Source organism: Carettochelys insculpta, chromosome 22 (assembly GCF_033958435.1).
Source record: "Carettochelys insculpta isolate YL-2023 chromosome 22, ASM3395843v1, whole genome shotgun sequence".
Taxonomy (NCBI): domain Eukaryota; kingdom Metazoa; phylum Chordata; order Testudines; family Carettochelyidae; genus Carettochelys; species Carettochelys insculpta.
The window spans coordinates 18,003,397-18,018,101 of NC_134158.1; the positions used below are offsets into that span (position 1 = coordinate 18,003,397).

At 55.4% G+C, this 14,705-nt stretch overlaps 1 long non-coding RNA gene across 1 annotated transcript; it reads right to left on the bottom strand.

The window, feature by feature from the left end:
- Positions 1 to 995: 995 nt before the first annotated feature.
- LOC142024331 (uncharacterized) lies at positions 996 to 14,302 on the bottom strand. Its single transcript, XR_012648454.1, has 3 exons — positions 13,706 to 14,302; positions 2,166 to 2,281; positions 996 to 1,172 (listed from the first exon to the last, which is right to left on the bottom strand). It is a non-coding gene; the product is annotated as an uncharacterized LOC142024331 (long non-coding RNA).
- Positions 14,303 to 14,705: the final 403 nt, after the last annotated feature.

The following is a 14,705-nucleotide window of genomic DNA, read 5'->3' on the forward strand; positions in this document are numbered from 1 at the left end:
AAAAAACTAGAGGGAAAGTGGCCCTCCAAGTCCCACCCCTGCTCTCCCCCCACGCCCACTTCACCCCTGCCCTCACCACCCTTCCCTGCCTCTTCCCTGAGTGCACCCACCCACCCATTCCCCCACCCATGGGTGCTCTAGGGCTGGAGCACCCATGCAGTTGGTGCCTCTGGAACAGGCTGTCCCACAAGCTACACCACAGTTCCTCTCACCTTTCCAGGTGGGTCAGGCAATCAACCCTATCGTCTTCAAATTGCAGCTGGCTCGATGCCTGAAGGTACATCCCATTTTCCTTGGATCCTTTGGGACACCTTATGGAGGACCCCTTTCTTGAACAATCCCCTGACCCACCAGTCCTGGTCCGAGGGCATGAGAGAAGGATCCTCCAAGTGACCCTCGACTGATGCGCCCTTTAATTTTTTCCTCCAGGGCCTGAATAAATTTTGTTCTGTGCACCGAGGTATATGCAGATGGGCACCCCCAGTAGACACACATGCTGCCGGCTGACTCTCACCTATCGGTTCCAGCTCTTGTGATTTTCTTGAATCCCAGCTCGCAGACCACCACCTCCTGACATCCCTGAGTTGGAGTTACCCAGCCCAGCTGTGACTGCTAGGCCGGATTGCCTGTGCTCGGGCCTCTTACAGATGGCGGGCAGCTAGCTTTTTGAGACCTTGATCAATGATTTGCAAGCATACAAAGAATCACACTGAAACCGGTACCTGAGCATGCGAGCAGAGTACATAGAAACGTTCTCAGCACCCTTGTGAGCAAGCCTGGCTGTTTAGACAGCCTGAGTGTTAGGAATACACTTGTAGAGTAAACAAGGAAAGTCAACAGTGGAAAAGACAGCACTTTGCTTGCAAGTCTGAGAGTCTAAATCAAATCATTTCCCTGCTGGGCTGGGCTTGGGACTAGGGATTGTTCCGATCATGCGCCCAGAGGGATTAGAGACAGACATCAAATCCTACTGGAAGGTGGCAACATGACAGGACTTTATTGCTTTGACTCTAGAATAATAACATACAGATCCAAAAACAGCCAGAGACAAAACAGGCTGCTCGGTAGGGCAGGGAGGTCCAACTCACCCGCCTTGCTCTAGGCTGGCTCATTGCAGAGTCAATCGCTCCCATCCAGTAGACTTCTAGTCTGCCAGCAGGACCAGGAAGCCCCTGAGAATTTAAAGTGACAGCTTGTAATTTTAATACTTTCCCACGACACCACAGAGCGAGGGTCTTTTGCGCTCTCTGGCACTGAGCTGGCTGGGCAGGGGCCACCCCCCATCTCCATTCACGGGTGTGTTTGCTTTCGCTTGTGCTGGGTGTAGCCTCAGGAGAAGCTTTCTGGGAGAGGCTCTGTGATCTTTGCCAGGCCATTTCCGGGAAGGGCAGCCTTATGTTCCCACCACACTCACATGCCTTCCCATGCCCCCCTGCTGTGATCTCCAAGGGCATCTTTGAAGAAGATCCCAGCAGCCCTGGAGATCTTTAGTCCCTTAGAGCAGTTCCATCTCTGGGCCAGTGGCAGAATCAGCCAGAATCACCCCTGCCTGCCCTGGTTGTCACGAGCACACAGAACAGGGGACTAACCCCCTGCACTGGTGCATCTGATGAACTGATGCCGGAGCTCATTGCAGTGGAATCCCTGGCTAAGCCATGCCCTGGTCCTCTCTGCGTGCCAGGGCTTTCCCTGCGCTTTATGAAAACAGCCCTATGCTCTGAATGTCCTGGCTAGGGGATGGTCTGGTGCACCCTGGCTCATGGTACACCTCCTCGGAAAGGCTGTAAGTTAGTGGGTATCATCACCCCATTTGTATGCAAGCAGGGCGACGCGGGGGGTGGGTACACCAAGGGTCAGGTGCACCCCCAGCGCCCACCGTCTGCATCACGCCACGTCGGGTGAGTGCGGGGGCGGACCCAGCCCTCCTCCAGAGTGGGCGGCCTGAGAACGGCGCGAGCTAGAGGTGGGGTGGGGCCGGGGAAGAATGGGGGAGGAGCAAGGGCTGGAGGGGAGGGGCTTGGGGCAGAGCAAGGATGGGAAGGGGCGGGGCTTGAGAAGAATGAGGCTGCAAGGGAGCACGTAGCCAGTGTCCCCCCTGCAGTCCCCATCACCGTTCGCCGCTATGTGCACGTCTCACTTGTGTAAATGAAGTTAGGAGCATTGACCTTGGTATCTGTGAGTGTCTAAGTGCTGCTTCAGGGCCTCTCCCACTGCTGGCACGATGCCCGAAGCCGCTGCTGCTGTGAAGGAACTCCGCCGCTCTGGGAACGTGGGGGTCAGCCTGTGAAGAACGGCACCAGAGATATGAGGCTGTGTCACTTGATATCAGGACCCAGCTTGAGCTCTGTAATTTTCCATAGGAAACTCTGTGTGTGTGTCTGTGTCTGTGTGAAACAAAGGACTCCTGCGTTATGCAATTGCTATTGAAATAGGGGCGGGGGGGGTGAGGTAATTATGGATGTCAGTTCGCCACGGAGACCCCATCCAAGATGATGGCTGGAAAGAAGTAAAGACCTGGGGCCAGGCTGGAAGGTGTTTGGCCTGTGAAGAAGATTGTTAGCACCACATACAGGGTGAGGCCTCACACGTAACCGGTTTCATTAGTGTAACAAACTTACCTTGTGTGTTTGTTTATTTTGCTCCGTTACCTGCTTTGTTTTGTGTGCTACCTTTCATGACCATTTAAGCCCGATCTTTTTACACTTCTTAAAGCCACATTTGTTTAGTCACAAACCCAGGAGCAGTAATTACTCCAGAGGGAAGCTAAGAGCCTGGGCGTGCCTCTGTTTACCCTGAGAAAGAGGGTGAATTTCATGAGATTAAGCTGTCTAAATCTCTGTCCAGCATAAAATCAACTGAGAAGAACCTAAGAATGGCCGGACGGGGTCAGACCAAAGGTCCGTCTAGCTCAGTGTCCTGTCTGCTGACAATGGCCAATGCCAGAGGGCGTGAACTGAACAGAGAATCATCAAGTAATGTCTCCCCTCAGCCATTCCCAGCTTCTTACAAAGGGAGGCTAGGGACATCGCCCTGCCCACCTTGGGGAACAGCCATTGGTGGACCCAACCTCCATGAATTTATGTAGTCCTTTTCAGAGCCCTGTTAAAGTGCTGGTCTCCACAGCATCCTCTGGCGAGGAGTTCCACAGGTTAACCATGTGCTGGGTGAAGAAAAACGTCCTTTTCATGGTTTTAAACCTGCTGTCTTTTCATTCCATCGGATGAGCCGTAGCTCTGATGTTATGAGGACAAGCAAATAACTTTTCCTCATTCACTTTTTGCACACCAGTCATCATTTTATAGACCTCCGTCATCTCTGGCTCAGTCTCCTCTGTTCTAAGCTGAAAAGTCCCTGTCTTTTTAATCTCTCCTCACTTGGCAACCATTCCAAATGCCTAATCACCCCTGGGGCCCTTTTCTGAACTTTTCCCAGAGCCCAGATCTCTTTTTTTGAGGGGAGGCGACCACATCTGTACGCCGTACTCAAGCTGTGGGCACAGCAGGGGGGATTTACGGAGGCAATGAGAGAATCTCTCTTATTCTCTCCCTTTTCTAATGACTCAAGTTCCATTTGCTTGTTTGACGGCGGCTGCACATCAAGTGGATGATGTCAGAGAAGCAGATCTAGGGTTCGGCTCCCTGAAGGGCTGTGTACTTGAGTACTGGGAAAAGGTCTCTCATGGTGCTGCTTACAGTCGGTGTCTGCAGCCTTGGGGAGTGGCCCTATTTCTGTGCTGAAGGAAGCCAGAAAGCTGGGCTCACCCAGCCAGGGTTAAAGGCAGAGGTGGAAAAAGTACCCGACAAGTTACTTGAGTAAAAGTACAGCTGCTCTGGGTGTGTGTGTGTACTTAAGTACAAATCACCAGTATCCCTCTGGAAAACTACTTGAGTAAACACACACACACACACACACAGCTTGATTGTTCTCAAGTATGCAGAAGTGAAAGCAGGTGCACTTTTACTCAAGTAACTTTGGGGGTACTTTTTCTACCTCTGGTGAAAGGTGCCCAAGCTGTCCGGGAAAGCAGGCTTGGAGGGGCTCAGCACAACAGGAGACAGACCTCCGAGGGCCCTGAACCATCACACCCAGCTCCTCTTATTCTGTCTCTCCCCCAGCCCCTTCCTCTCCCGCACCCAGCCTGCCTTGGCCTCCCAGCCATGAAGTGCGACCAGGGAACTATTGTCTCGCCTATATCTTCCACTCCCATGGGCAGGTTCTGTTCACGCCATGGCGGCGGCTCCGGTCTCCACCCAGGCAGAGGTCTCCGGCCTCCCCCTTTGGCCTCAGGGCAGAGCGGGACAAAGCGCAGAGGGAAACTGAGACACGCCTCCGGTGCCAAACAATAGCAGAGCTTCTGCATATCGTGTCGGGTCCATCAGGGCAGAGGCCTGGGGTTGTGGGGTGGGCTGGGGATGGGAGGGGGGTGCTCAGGGTAGGAGTTTTGAGGGTGCGGGCCATGCAGGGGTCAGGGTGCGAATGGAGAGGCGCCTGCCCCAGGCCTGGAGTATGGGGCCAAAGAGGGAGGGGAGGAGGCAGGGGGCATAAGGGACGGAGATCAGAAACCTGGGCCCAGCCAGGATTCCTGTCTGGGGATCGAAGGGCCCAAGGGAGCAGGAGGTGAGGGGCGGTGGGAGATAAGAGGAAAGGGAGAGTTGCTCCATTCCTCCAAGCATGTCCCTCTTCTGTGTCTCTCCCTACCACCTAGCCCCGAAGGGCTCTGCCCTGCCCCTCACTCCTGACCCGCAGCCTCCCGACAGCCCAGCCCTGGGCTCACCCAGTCTCTGCCAGTGCCCCTCACCCCAACCCACGTGCCCCTGCTAGCCCAGCCCTGGACTCCCCCAGCTCATCACAGCCAACAGCCCCTGCTGGCCGGGGCAGGATGGGAGGGGGCCTGGCTCTGTGCTCCAGGCCAAGGCAGGAGGAACTGGCCCCAGTGCAGTCAGCCCTTAGCAGTGCCCTGGGAGCGAGTTTGGGTGCAGGAGGGGATTCAGGCTGTGGGGACTCAGTGACACTCAACAGGACTCCCAGGAAGCAGCTGCTAGGCCCCTGTGCAGCCCCTAGGTGCAAGGAGGCTCAGCCTGCTGGCCTTGCACCCTCCTTCACTGCCCCTCCAGCTCTCATTGGTCACCGTGCACGGCCAATGGGAGCTGCAGAGCCAGCCTTTGAGGCGGGGCCGCCCATGGAAGCCCCTGCAGCTAGGGACTGCAGGGAGCAGGGAGCCACTTCCGGGAGCCACACAAACCCAGGGCAGATGGGAGCCTGCCTTAGCCCTGGGTCCCGCTGCCCCACTGGCCGGACTTCGAACAGCCCAGTTGGTGGCGTGGATGGGAGCCACCAGGGGACCTTCTGGGTGAAAGCCAGGTGCCTGGGAACCCTCCGGCTAGCCCCTGGATTCTGGGTGGGGGTTTAAAGAGCCAGCCCACTGCGGGGGGCGGGGGGGGGGGGGTGAGGCCTGCTGCTTTGTCTGTCTGTCTGTCTGTCTGGCACCCCCTGCTGGTCAGCGTGCGAGAAGCTGCCCTGGGCTGCTTGGGTTAAGTAGGTGCAGGTGTCCCTTGCTCCACCCCCTGGTGGGTGCGTTTTTCAGGGCTGTTCCCCAGCTGGCCAGGAGAACACCAGGGGAGCTCCAATGCATTGACCCATGGGATGTCACTGGGGCCTGGAGCCCCCACTGGCTGATGAGACAGAAGATAAGAGCCCTACTATTGCTGCTGCCGGAGGGAGACCATCCATCAGCTTGTGACCCAGCAGCCCGCAGGTGAGTCACTTCCTCTGGTGTCATCTCCCATCGGGCCTGACAAACTCGACACACTTCCCAGGCTGCTGTCCTGATGGTCGCCCCAAAAGCGGGCTCCGGACGTGGTCGGCAAGGGGCAGGGCGGGAGCGGGGCTCCGTACTTCTCTGTCCTCTGTCTCTCTGTCCTCTGGCACATTTGGCTGCTTTCCCTGGCAGCCAGTGTGATAGAGCCACTTCAGGCTGAGAGATCCTGGCCGGCTGCCTCTTGGGGCTGGGGGTGGTCGGTGAAGGGGGGGAAGGACAGCGAGCCCCCTATGTAACGTGGGGTGGGGAGAACACTGCGGCCCTGGGCGGGGCACAGGGTGGAGGGGGCACTGGAAATATCTGGGGTGATCACGTCCTCAGCTGTAGCACCCCTCTCCCCAGCCCCCATAGGGAGAGGCCTCAGTCGCCCACGGGCTGTGCGTGACGCCGGGGCCCAGGGCAGAGCTCAGCAGGCGCTGGGAGGCCCAGGAGCTGGGGCACGGGGCTCAGGGGAGCAGGCGCCCCTTCCTCGGCTCCGAGTTCTGGAGCGCCACCGGCATGACGTCCCCCTCCCAGCGCCCGGAATAGAACCGAGAGCGGCAACAATTTTGTCATTTTCTTTAAATGCCTCCCGCTCACTCGCAGCTATTTTACTAATGTGTTTACACGCCTGTTGCCTGCCATCAGCGGCTCCCTCTGCCCCCGGCCCAGCTGCACGAGTGGCTCAGAAATGGAGCGGGACACTTCGTGCCTGCTCTGGGGTGTCGCATACTGGCTCCCTGCCCGCTTCTGGGGCCTGCTTCCAGTAAGGCCTGGTCCATACGTGCACCCCCCTCCGGTCCATACATGCAGCCGGCCTGGTCCATTCCTGCAGCCGGTCTGTACGTGCAGCCAGCCCAGTCCATATGCGCAGCCAGTCCACACGTCCAGCCAGGCAGGTCCGTAGGTGCAGCCCACCCCAGGCACCTTACTGTGTGGCCACATGGTATCTCAAGGGTCCTCATGCTGCTCCCAGTCCTCTGGGCCATGGGTTGAGAGGCACCACTTGGGAGAAGGGGCAAAACTCAGGGGTTTTAAGGCCGTCATGGTCACCTCGTCCGACCTCCTGCAGGTCACAGGCAGGAGAGAGAATCTCACCTGCCCCCTCCAGCAACAGACCCCCAACCTCTGGCTGAGTTACTGACTCCTCCAATTGCACTGGAATCTGGGGTGAACAAACTTTTTACATCAGACGCCTCTTTTCATCCCTGCCGTTAACAGCTTCTCCCCCCCTTCAACCTGGCTAACGTCACCCAAACTGATAGACTTTTTGGTTCTATTCCTAGGAAAAAGCCCTTTCCGCACGTGTGAGAAAATAGCTCCGTAGAATCTATCAGAGGGGCAGGGAAGTGACTCTGCACCCCCGAAACCAACAAGGCACCTTACAGCTATTTTGGAGCATGAGCTTTCAGGGCCAGGGCCCGCTTCACCCGATGCATGTAGGGGAGCTGCACCTTGACCCAAGATTTGGTGCAGACCTAGAACAGTAGTTGCAACAATGTTTTGCACGTCCACCTATATCCAATAAGGTCCCACCTCCTCCACCTTTCTGGGTCAAGCCCCTGGTCCCCCTCTCCTGCCCCTCTGAGCCCTACCCCCTCTGGACTCTCCTCTCCTCCCACGCCCTTTGTCAGGTGACCATCGAGTGACCTGCTTCTGGAGTCTCCCCTACCTGCCTCTGACGAAGTGGGTCTTTGCCCAGGAAAGTTTATGCTCCAATAAATTTAGTGGGGGTTGATCCTGCTTTGGGCAGGGGGCTGGACTTAATGACCTCCTGAGCTCCCTCCCAGTCCTCGGCTTCTATGATTCTGTAAATCCGTTAGTCAGTAAAGTGCCCCAGGACCTCTCGTTGTTTCTGGAGGATGTAAGAACTCGGTACATCGGTGTATAAATGTGAAAACGTAGACACAGAACAGGAACAGATTTCACCATGTGTAATGAGGTGGAGGAGCCCGAGACCCAGGAGCCGACTGTGCTGTTTAGGAAATGCCATGCCCAGGGGGCCGACCCCCAACTTTGTGCTCCCCTCCTTTAAGGACTTCTAGCTACAGAAGATCCACTGTTTGCTGTAGTTTAAACCTGCATGTGACCCCACCTCCCATGCTGCAGAGGAAGGCAAACCTCCACCCCAGGGTCCAAGCTAATCTGCCATGGGTAGTAATTCCCTCCTGACCCTCAATATGGCCATCAGTTAGAGCCTGAGCACATGGGCATGATCCGGGAGCCAGACAGCTGGGAAGGAACTGTTTGTACATCGGCTCATCCCCTGCCCCGGCCCTTGCATGATCCTGCTGCACCCCAGAAGTAGCTGCAAACACAGATCCTGCCTGAAATGTTGGAGCTGCCCAGCTGCACGGCAGCAACCGGAACTGCCAGCCTCAGCAGATCACACGGTATGAGCTGGCCCCCAAACGATCACCGGAGTTGTGGTATTTGGTCTGCCCCAGCTGCTAGTTGCTCCCTTGCCCTGCTGACTGTTGTGGGGGGGGTTGGATACTGCTGTAAGTGTAGGGAGAGGCTTGGGGCCCGATTCCACAGAGAGAATCATAGCATTACAGAATACTAGGACGGGGAGGGACCTCGAGAGGCCATCGAGTCCAGCCCCCTGCCCTCATGGCAGGACCGAGTACTGTCTAAACCATTCCTGATAGACGTCTATCTAACCTGTTCTTAAATATCTCCAATGATGAAGATTCCACAACCTCCCTTGGCAATTTATTCCACTGTTTGACCACCCTGACAGTTAGGAACTTTTTCCTAATGTCCAACCTAAACCTCCCTTACTGCAGTTTAAGCCCATTGCCTCTTGTTCTATCCTCAGAGGCCAAAAAGAACAAGTTTTCTCCCTCTTCCTTGTGACACACTTTTAGATACCGGAAAACCGCTATCATGTCACCCCTCAATCTTCTCTTTTCCAAACTAAGCAAGCCCAGTTCTTTCAGCCTTTCTTCATAGGTCACGTTCTCTAGACCTTTAATCATTCTTGGTGCTCTTTTCTGGACCCTCTCTAATTTCTCCACATCTTTCTTGAACTGCGGTGCCCAGAACTGGACACAATACTCCAGCTGGGGCCTGACCAGTGCAGAGTAGACCGGAAGAATGACTTCTCATGTCTTGTTCACAACACACCTGTTAATGCATCCCAGAATCATGTTTGCTTTTTTTGCAACAGCATCACACTGTTGACTCATATTTAGCTTGTGGTCCACTAGAACCCCTAGATCCCTTTCTGCTGTAGTCATTCCAAGACAGTCTCTCCCCATTCTGTATGTGTGACACTCATTGTTCCTTCCCAAGAAGCTCAGCTCATTCTGCCTGTCTCTCACCCGCCATGAATTCTGCCCCAGCCCCCCAGCAGTTCAAACCCCCACCCAGCGCCTCCTCTGCTTCACCTGGGGCTCTTCGCTGCCTGAACAAACTGCAGCCAGGACCACGGTTAGAACAGCAGGGTGTGACGGAGCCCCTGCCCTCCGCCCGCTTCCACAAAGCAGAGCCCTGCCATGCCCCAGCCTTCAGCTGCTCGGCTGTGTCCTCAGCCAGAGCTCTGTGGCCTACAGGGACCGTGAGATCCCCCAGCCTGGGAAGGGGCTGCCGCCGCCTGCCCCATAACCTGTGCAGCTGGGGTTTCACTCTTTGATGCAGCAAATGTAAAGTCTCCCCCTGGCTTCCACCAGTTGTTTCTCTCTGTGGGATCGGGCTCCAAGCTGCTCCCTGCTCCCCCTCCCCTTGCGCTCTGCCCCTCTGGTTTGTCCCCGCAAGCTGTGAAACAGCCCCCTGAGACCCAGAGTGACCTGGATAAATTGGAGGATTGGACCAAAAGAAATCTGATGAGCTTCAAGAAGGAGAACCACAGAGTCCTGCCCTTGGGCCAGATGAATCCCAAACCCTGTTACAGGCTGGGGGCTGACTGGCTAAGGAGCAGTGCAGCAGAGAAGGACCTGGGGATTGCAGTGGATGAGAGGCTGGATATGAGCCAACCGTGTGTCCTTGTAGCCAAGAAGGCTAACGGCATATTGGGGTGCATTAGGAGAAGCATTTCCAGCAGATTTAGAAAAGTTGTTATTCCCCTCTCCTCAGCACTGGGGAGGCCACATCTGGAGTATTGCGTCCCGTTCCAAGCCCCCCAGTATAGACAGGATGTGGATGCATTGGAGAGGGTCCAGTGAAGGGCAACGAAAATGATTAAGGGGCTGGAGCACATGACCTGTGAGCAAAGGCTGAGAGATTTGAGCTTATTTAGTTTACAGAAGAGAAGAGTGAGGGGTGATTTGATAGCAGCCTTCAACTTCCTGAAAGGGGGCTCTGAGAGGCTGGAGTGAGGCTGTTCTCAGCGGTGACAGATGGCAGGACAAGGAGCAATGGTCTGAAGTTACAGAGTGGGAGATGTAGGTTGTATATTAGTGTAGGACCCAGAAGCACTGAGACCTCATCTAGGGAGAGCGAAGCCCCTGCTCTACAGCCTCGGCTAAGAACCAGCTGGCCTGGTGCTCATGTGGCAGAGTGCAGGGCTTTAGACCCTATGCTCCCAGGTTCAGTCACTGGGGCCAGCAACCTGGGCCTGTTAGTATTACATGAGGAAAAACTGCTCCCACAGGAGGGTGGTGAAGCACTGGAATGTGTTACTGAGAGAGGTGGGGGAATCTCCATCCCTAGAGGTAAAGCCCTGGCTGGGATGATTTAGTTGGGGCTGGAGTAGATGAGCTTCCCTTCTGGCCCTAGAATTCTATGACCCGCTTGCTCCATGGTCCTGTATGAGGGTGATCCTGTGGTGAGTTTATTTAATAGAGAAGCCCCAAGTACAAAGACTAAAGAAAAGCAAACCTGCAGCAGCTACACTGATAATAAACCCAGCCCCACCCCACAGGACCTTGCCCCTCTGCAGGAGAGCCTGCCCTTTTCTGAGGCAAGCTGCTGGTTGCCCCAGACCCCCCCCCCTTGCCAGAGACCCTCCTTCACTTTCTGCCTTAACACCCCTCCTTCTCAAGCAAGGTTTCTGCTATTTTTTCCCATCCATGTGCAGAATAAATTGTGTTCCATTCACCAATGGTTGCACGGATGTGCACCACCCATAGAAACACAGGCAGCCAGCTGAGGGCGCTCTGCCAATCAGTGCATCTCTCATGGGTGGCTGTCCAGGTGCTTGGCTTACAAGGAACCCGGCTGGTTTGAAAAGGGTATTTTCCTTCCTTTGCTGCACAGGGTGACTCACTATGATTTAAGAGGGTGGAAATCTGGAGATGTCTCAGTGTCTTCCCGTTAACCTAATGGCCCGTCATGGGCAGGGGGCAGAGATGATGGGTGCCTGCCTGAAGCTGGCTTACGGGGAGCCCCTCGATCCAGTGAAGTTATCCTACAAAGTCTGAGCACAGTTTTCTAGAGATGAGAATCCCTCACGCCCCTGTCTGGCCGCGCGGCTCCCAGGGTCCAACCAGTCCAGCGCACAGCAAGCCTTCACCAAAGACCTCTTAACATGCCCACGTAGATCAGTCAGCTTACCTGCGGGCGCTGGGGGTTCAAACTTGTTTCCTCCTTCGGGTGACTGTCTGTCCTTACCCACATAGACACCCCGAGACGGACATCTGCTGGGGATGGTCTAAATGGTGCTTGGCCCTGCCGTGAGGGCAGGGACCTGGACTTGATGACCTCTTGAGGTCCCTCCCGGTTCTAGTGTTTTACGATTCTGATATGCAGAATATTCACCCGCACAGGGCACCTGAAAATTTGGGGCGCTGCTGGGTCTTAATGTCCACTCTTCTGCTTCTCCCTATCGGTTGGGTGGCTCTGCTTCCTTCAGGGAGAATCTAGTTCACTTTAAGGTGCAAAGACCTGCCCAAGCTCTTAGCAGAACCTGTGAAAGAGCCATTCTGGTGGCACCGAAGCCACTGAATGGGCATTTGCCAGCCCCAGATACAGACTGTCCCTTTCCGAATTCTCGGCATGAGCGGACAGGACTTGAGTTTAAAATTTACTTTAGAAATTTCATTTGTGGGTTGCTGAAGATTATAAAATCACAGGTCTAGAAAACCATAAAGGGGGAGGGACAGCTCAGTGGTTTGATCATTGCTCTGCTAAACCCAGGATTGAGAGCTCAATCCTTGAGGAGGCCGTTTAGGGACTGAGGCAGATAGATGTCAGGGATGGTGCTTGGCCTGGCTAAGAGGGCATGGGACTGGACTAGGTGAGGTCCCTTCCAGTTCTAGGAGGCATACATGTCCAATTACAATAATAATAGTAATAATCCCCCCACCCTATGTGCTGGGCTGCTGTCAGGCATGGGGGTGCACCGGTTTCATAGTGCTGCAAAGGGACTCATAAATCCTAACAAATTCCTGTCCTTAAAAAGCCCCACTGATGGGGCTGCCCCAGGGTAGGTCCACAATTACTGGAAGATCAACTCCTTTAAGGTTGGTCTTCCAGGGTCCAATTTAGCATACCTAGTGGGGAGCTGCAAAATCAAACCATCAGGGCTCGACAGTCAGCCTGGTGCTCCTCATTCTCGTGAGGAGGAGGGGAGATCAATGGGAGAGTTTCTGGAGGGCCAGAAAAATCGATCCCGGATACACAATACTTACTACCGGAATCACCATTTTGGTCTAGTGTAGACCTGGCTCCAGCATCCCTGGGTGAGCAGCTTTGGTGCTTACCTGTCCTCAGCGCTACAAAGTTTTCTTAATATTCAACCTGAATTTCCCTGGCTGTGAACTGAACTGATTCACCCTGGTCCTACCCCCACGGCCCTGGAGAATAACTGATGGCAGGTCTTTTGCTACCCACCCCAGCCTTCCTTTCTCTAGGCCAAAGAGGCCTCTATTACCTGGCAGGGCAGGATTTCTAACCCGCTGTTCCATTTCTCTCCTCTGGATTCTCTTCAGTTTAAGTGGGGTGCCCTGCACCCCAGCTGAGCTTACGCCAGCACCGGATAGAAGTGGGCAATTCCCTAGCACCAATGAATTGGGAATAGAGCCTTTGCTACAGGGCGTAAACATCTAGGGCTCAAGAGGCTGGGAGGTAACTTTCCCTTGGGCTGTGTGGTGGGGTTCAGGGGTCCCCAAGCTCTGCACCCCGTCCGCAGGCAGGAGTGACTCCCACTCAGCAGGAGAACAGTGGGTTTATTAGCCAACAGGGCGCAGCGTCACACAGAGGAGTCAGTGCAGCCGGCAGAGACAGCCAGTCCCATCCATGCTGGGGAGAGAGCCAGGGCCTGGCCCCCTCCTTTGTCTCTCTCTCTCCCAGCCCAGATTCGCTGCTTCCCAACTCCCAGTTCCAGTTCAAACCCCTCAGGCTCCACCTCCTCCTTTGTCTGCAGTCCAGAGGTGTCACCTGGTCCCCTGGTTACCCTCAGCAGGAGCCCCCCACCCTCTGCGAGACACCCACATACAAACGTAGTTAGTTATTCCAACTAGTTCTTCTCCACTAGCACTACTGACTTCAGTGGAGTTCCTTCAGGTGCAGTCCCGGGTGTGTGAGGGGAGAACCAAGCTCAGGAGCAACGTGTCCTGGAAGCTGAGCACTTGAACAGCCACCCAGGAGAGATTCAGCTGATAAGCAGGGAGCCCACAGCCACTCACAGCCGGCAACTTGTGTTTCTACTGGTGGTGCACATGCCTTGGTGCACAGAATAAAATTTATTCTGGACACACATGGAAAAAAGTTAGAGGGAACATTGCTCAAGAGCCTGATAAATTTTCCTTCCCTGCTCAGATGTGACGTCCCCGCATTAATGCTGCTAGATTCCTAGTCTTCCACGGAGAGCTGTCTGTGCCCACCGCTGAAATGCAGCTGCCTCTGGGGTGAGCCGAGACAGCTGTTTTATGCAGCAATGGACACACGAGTTTTGGACAGGAAGTGAATGAGGAGCGGGTACCCAGGTGAGACTGCAGGGGGCAGTTAGGCCAGCAGGTTACTTACTGCCATAGTCAGGGTGATCCTGAGTTCGATATCTGGTTCTGAGCAAGGCTGGGCTGCAGAACCCAGGAAGAGCCCAAACCAGCCGGCTGTAGAGCACGGCAACAGCTCGGTCCTTCTGCCCCAACTACCCTGCAGGGGCAGACGTCAGTCCCAGGTGGTGTCAGCCTCTGCCCTGATGCTGCGCCCGGCACTTGAGCTCCATGCAGCCTTGACTCACGAAGGGCAGGGGTGGGGGAGACTCCGGCTCATTGTCCCTGCACCGTGGGGGTGGGAGCGTTCACCTGCAGTGGGTGCAGCAGGGAACCTGCCTGGTTCTGTAGCTCCTTAAAACTTCCTGCTGCTGCAGACAGCCACTGGCAGATCTCCAAGCTCCGGGCTGATCCGTGTCTGAATGGGGCCCTGAGTCACCACCGTCTCCCTGGACCTCCTGCCGCCGGCCGCACGGTTCACCGAGTTTGGCCACAGAACTGATGCAGCCACAGGGCAACGTGGGAAGGTCTCCAGATGCTCTAGCCTGCCGGGAGGCGGGAAAGGTGGATTCCAGAGCCAGCGGGGGAGCAGAGTCCGACCTCCAGATGACAACAGCTGCAGGGTGACCCTGAGTTCCTGCTTGGAAGGGAGCTGCGCTGGCTCTGAGACTATTTTTAGGCTGGGGAACCAGAGTTCCCTCCTGCACACTTGGGCGGCCACCCAGGAGTGGTTCAGGTGCCAACACGCTGGTTAGGACAGCGCCTGCTGCCTGTGTTTCTGTGGGCAGAGCACATCCGCCCGGGCCTGGGTGCACATAACAAAATTTCAGAGGGGGAGCCGAGTTCGTCCGTATCTTCAGAAACAAGAAGTCCTGGGACACCTTATAGACGAACAGAGGTTTTGGAGCATAAGTGGGCACAGACCTGCTTCGTCAGATGCATGAGAGGTGGGGGGTCCAGAGGAGGATTTAAAGAGGGGGTCTCAGTAAAGGGGAGGGCCAGAGCTGACAAGGTCTATACAGTCAGAGTGG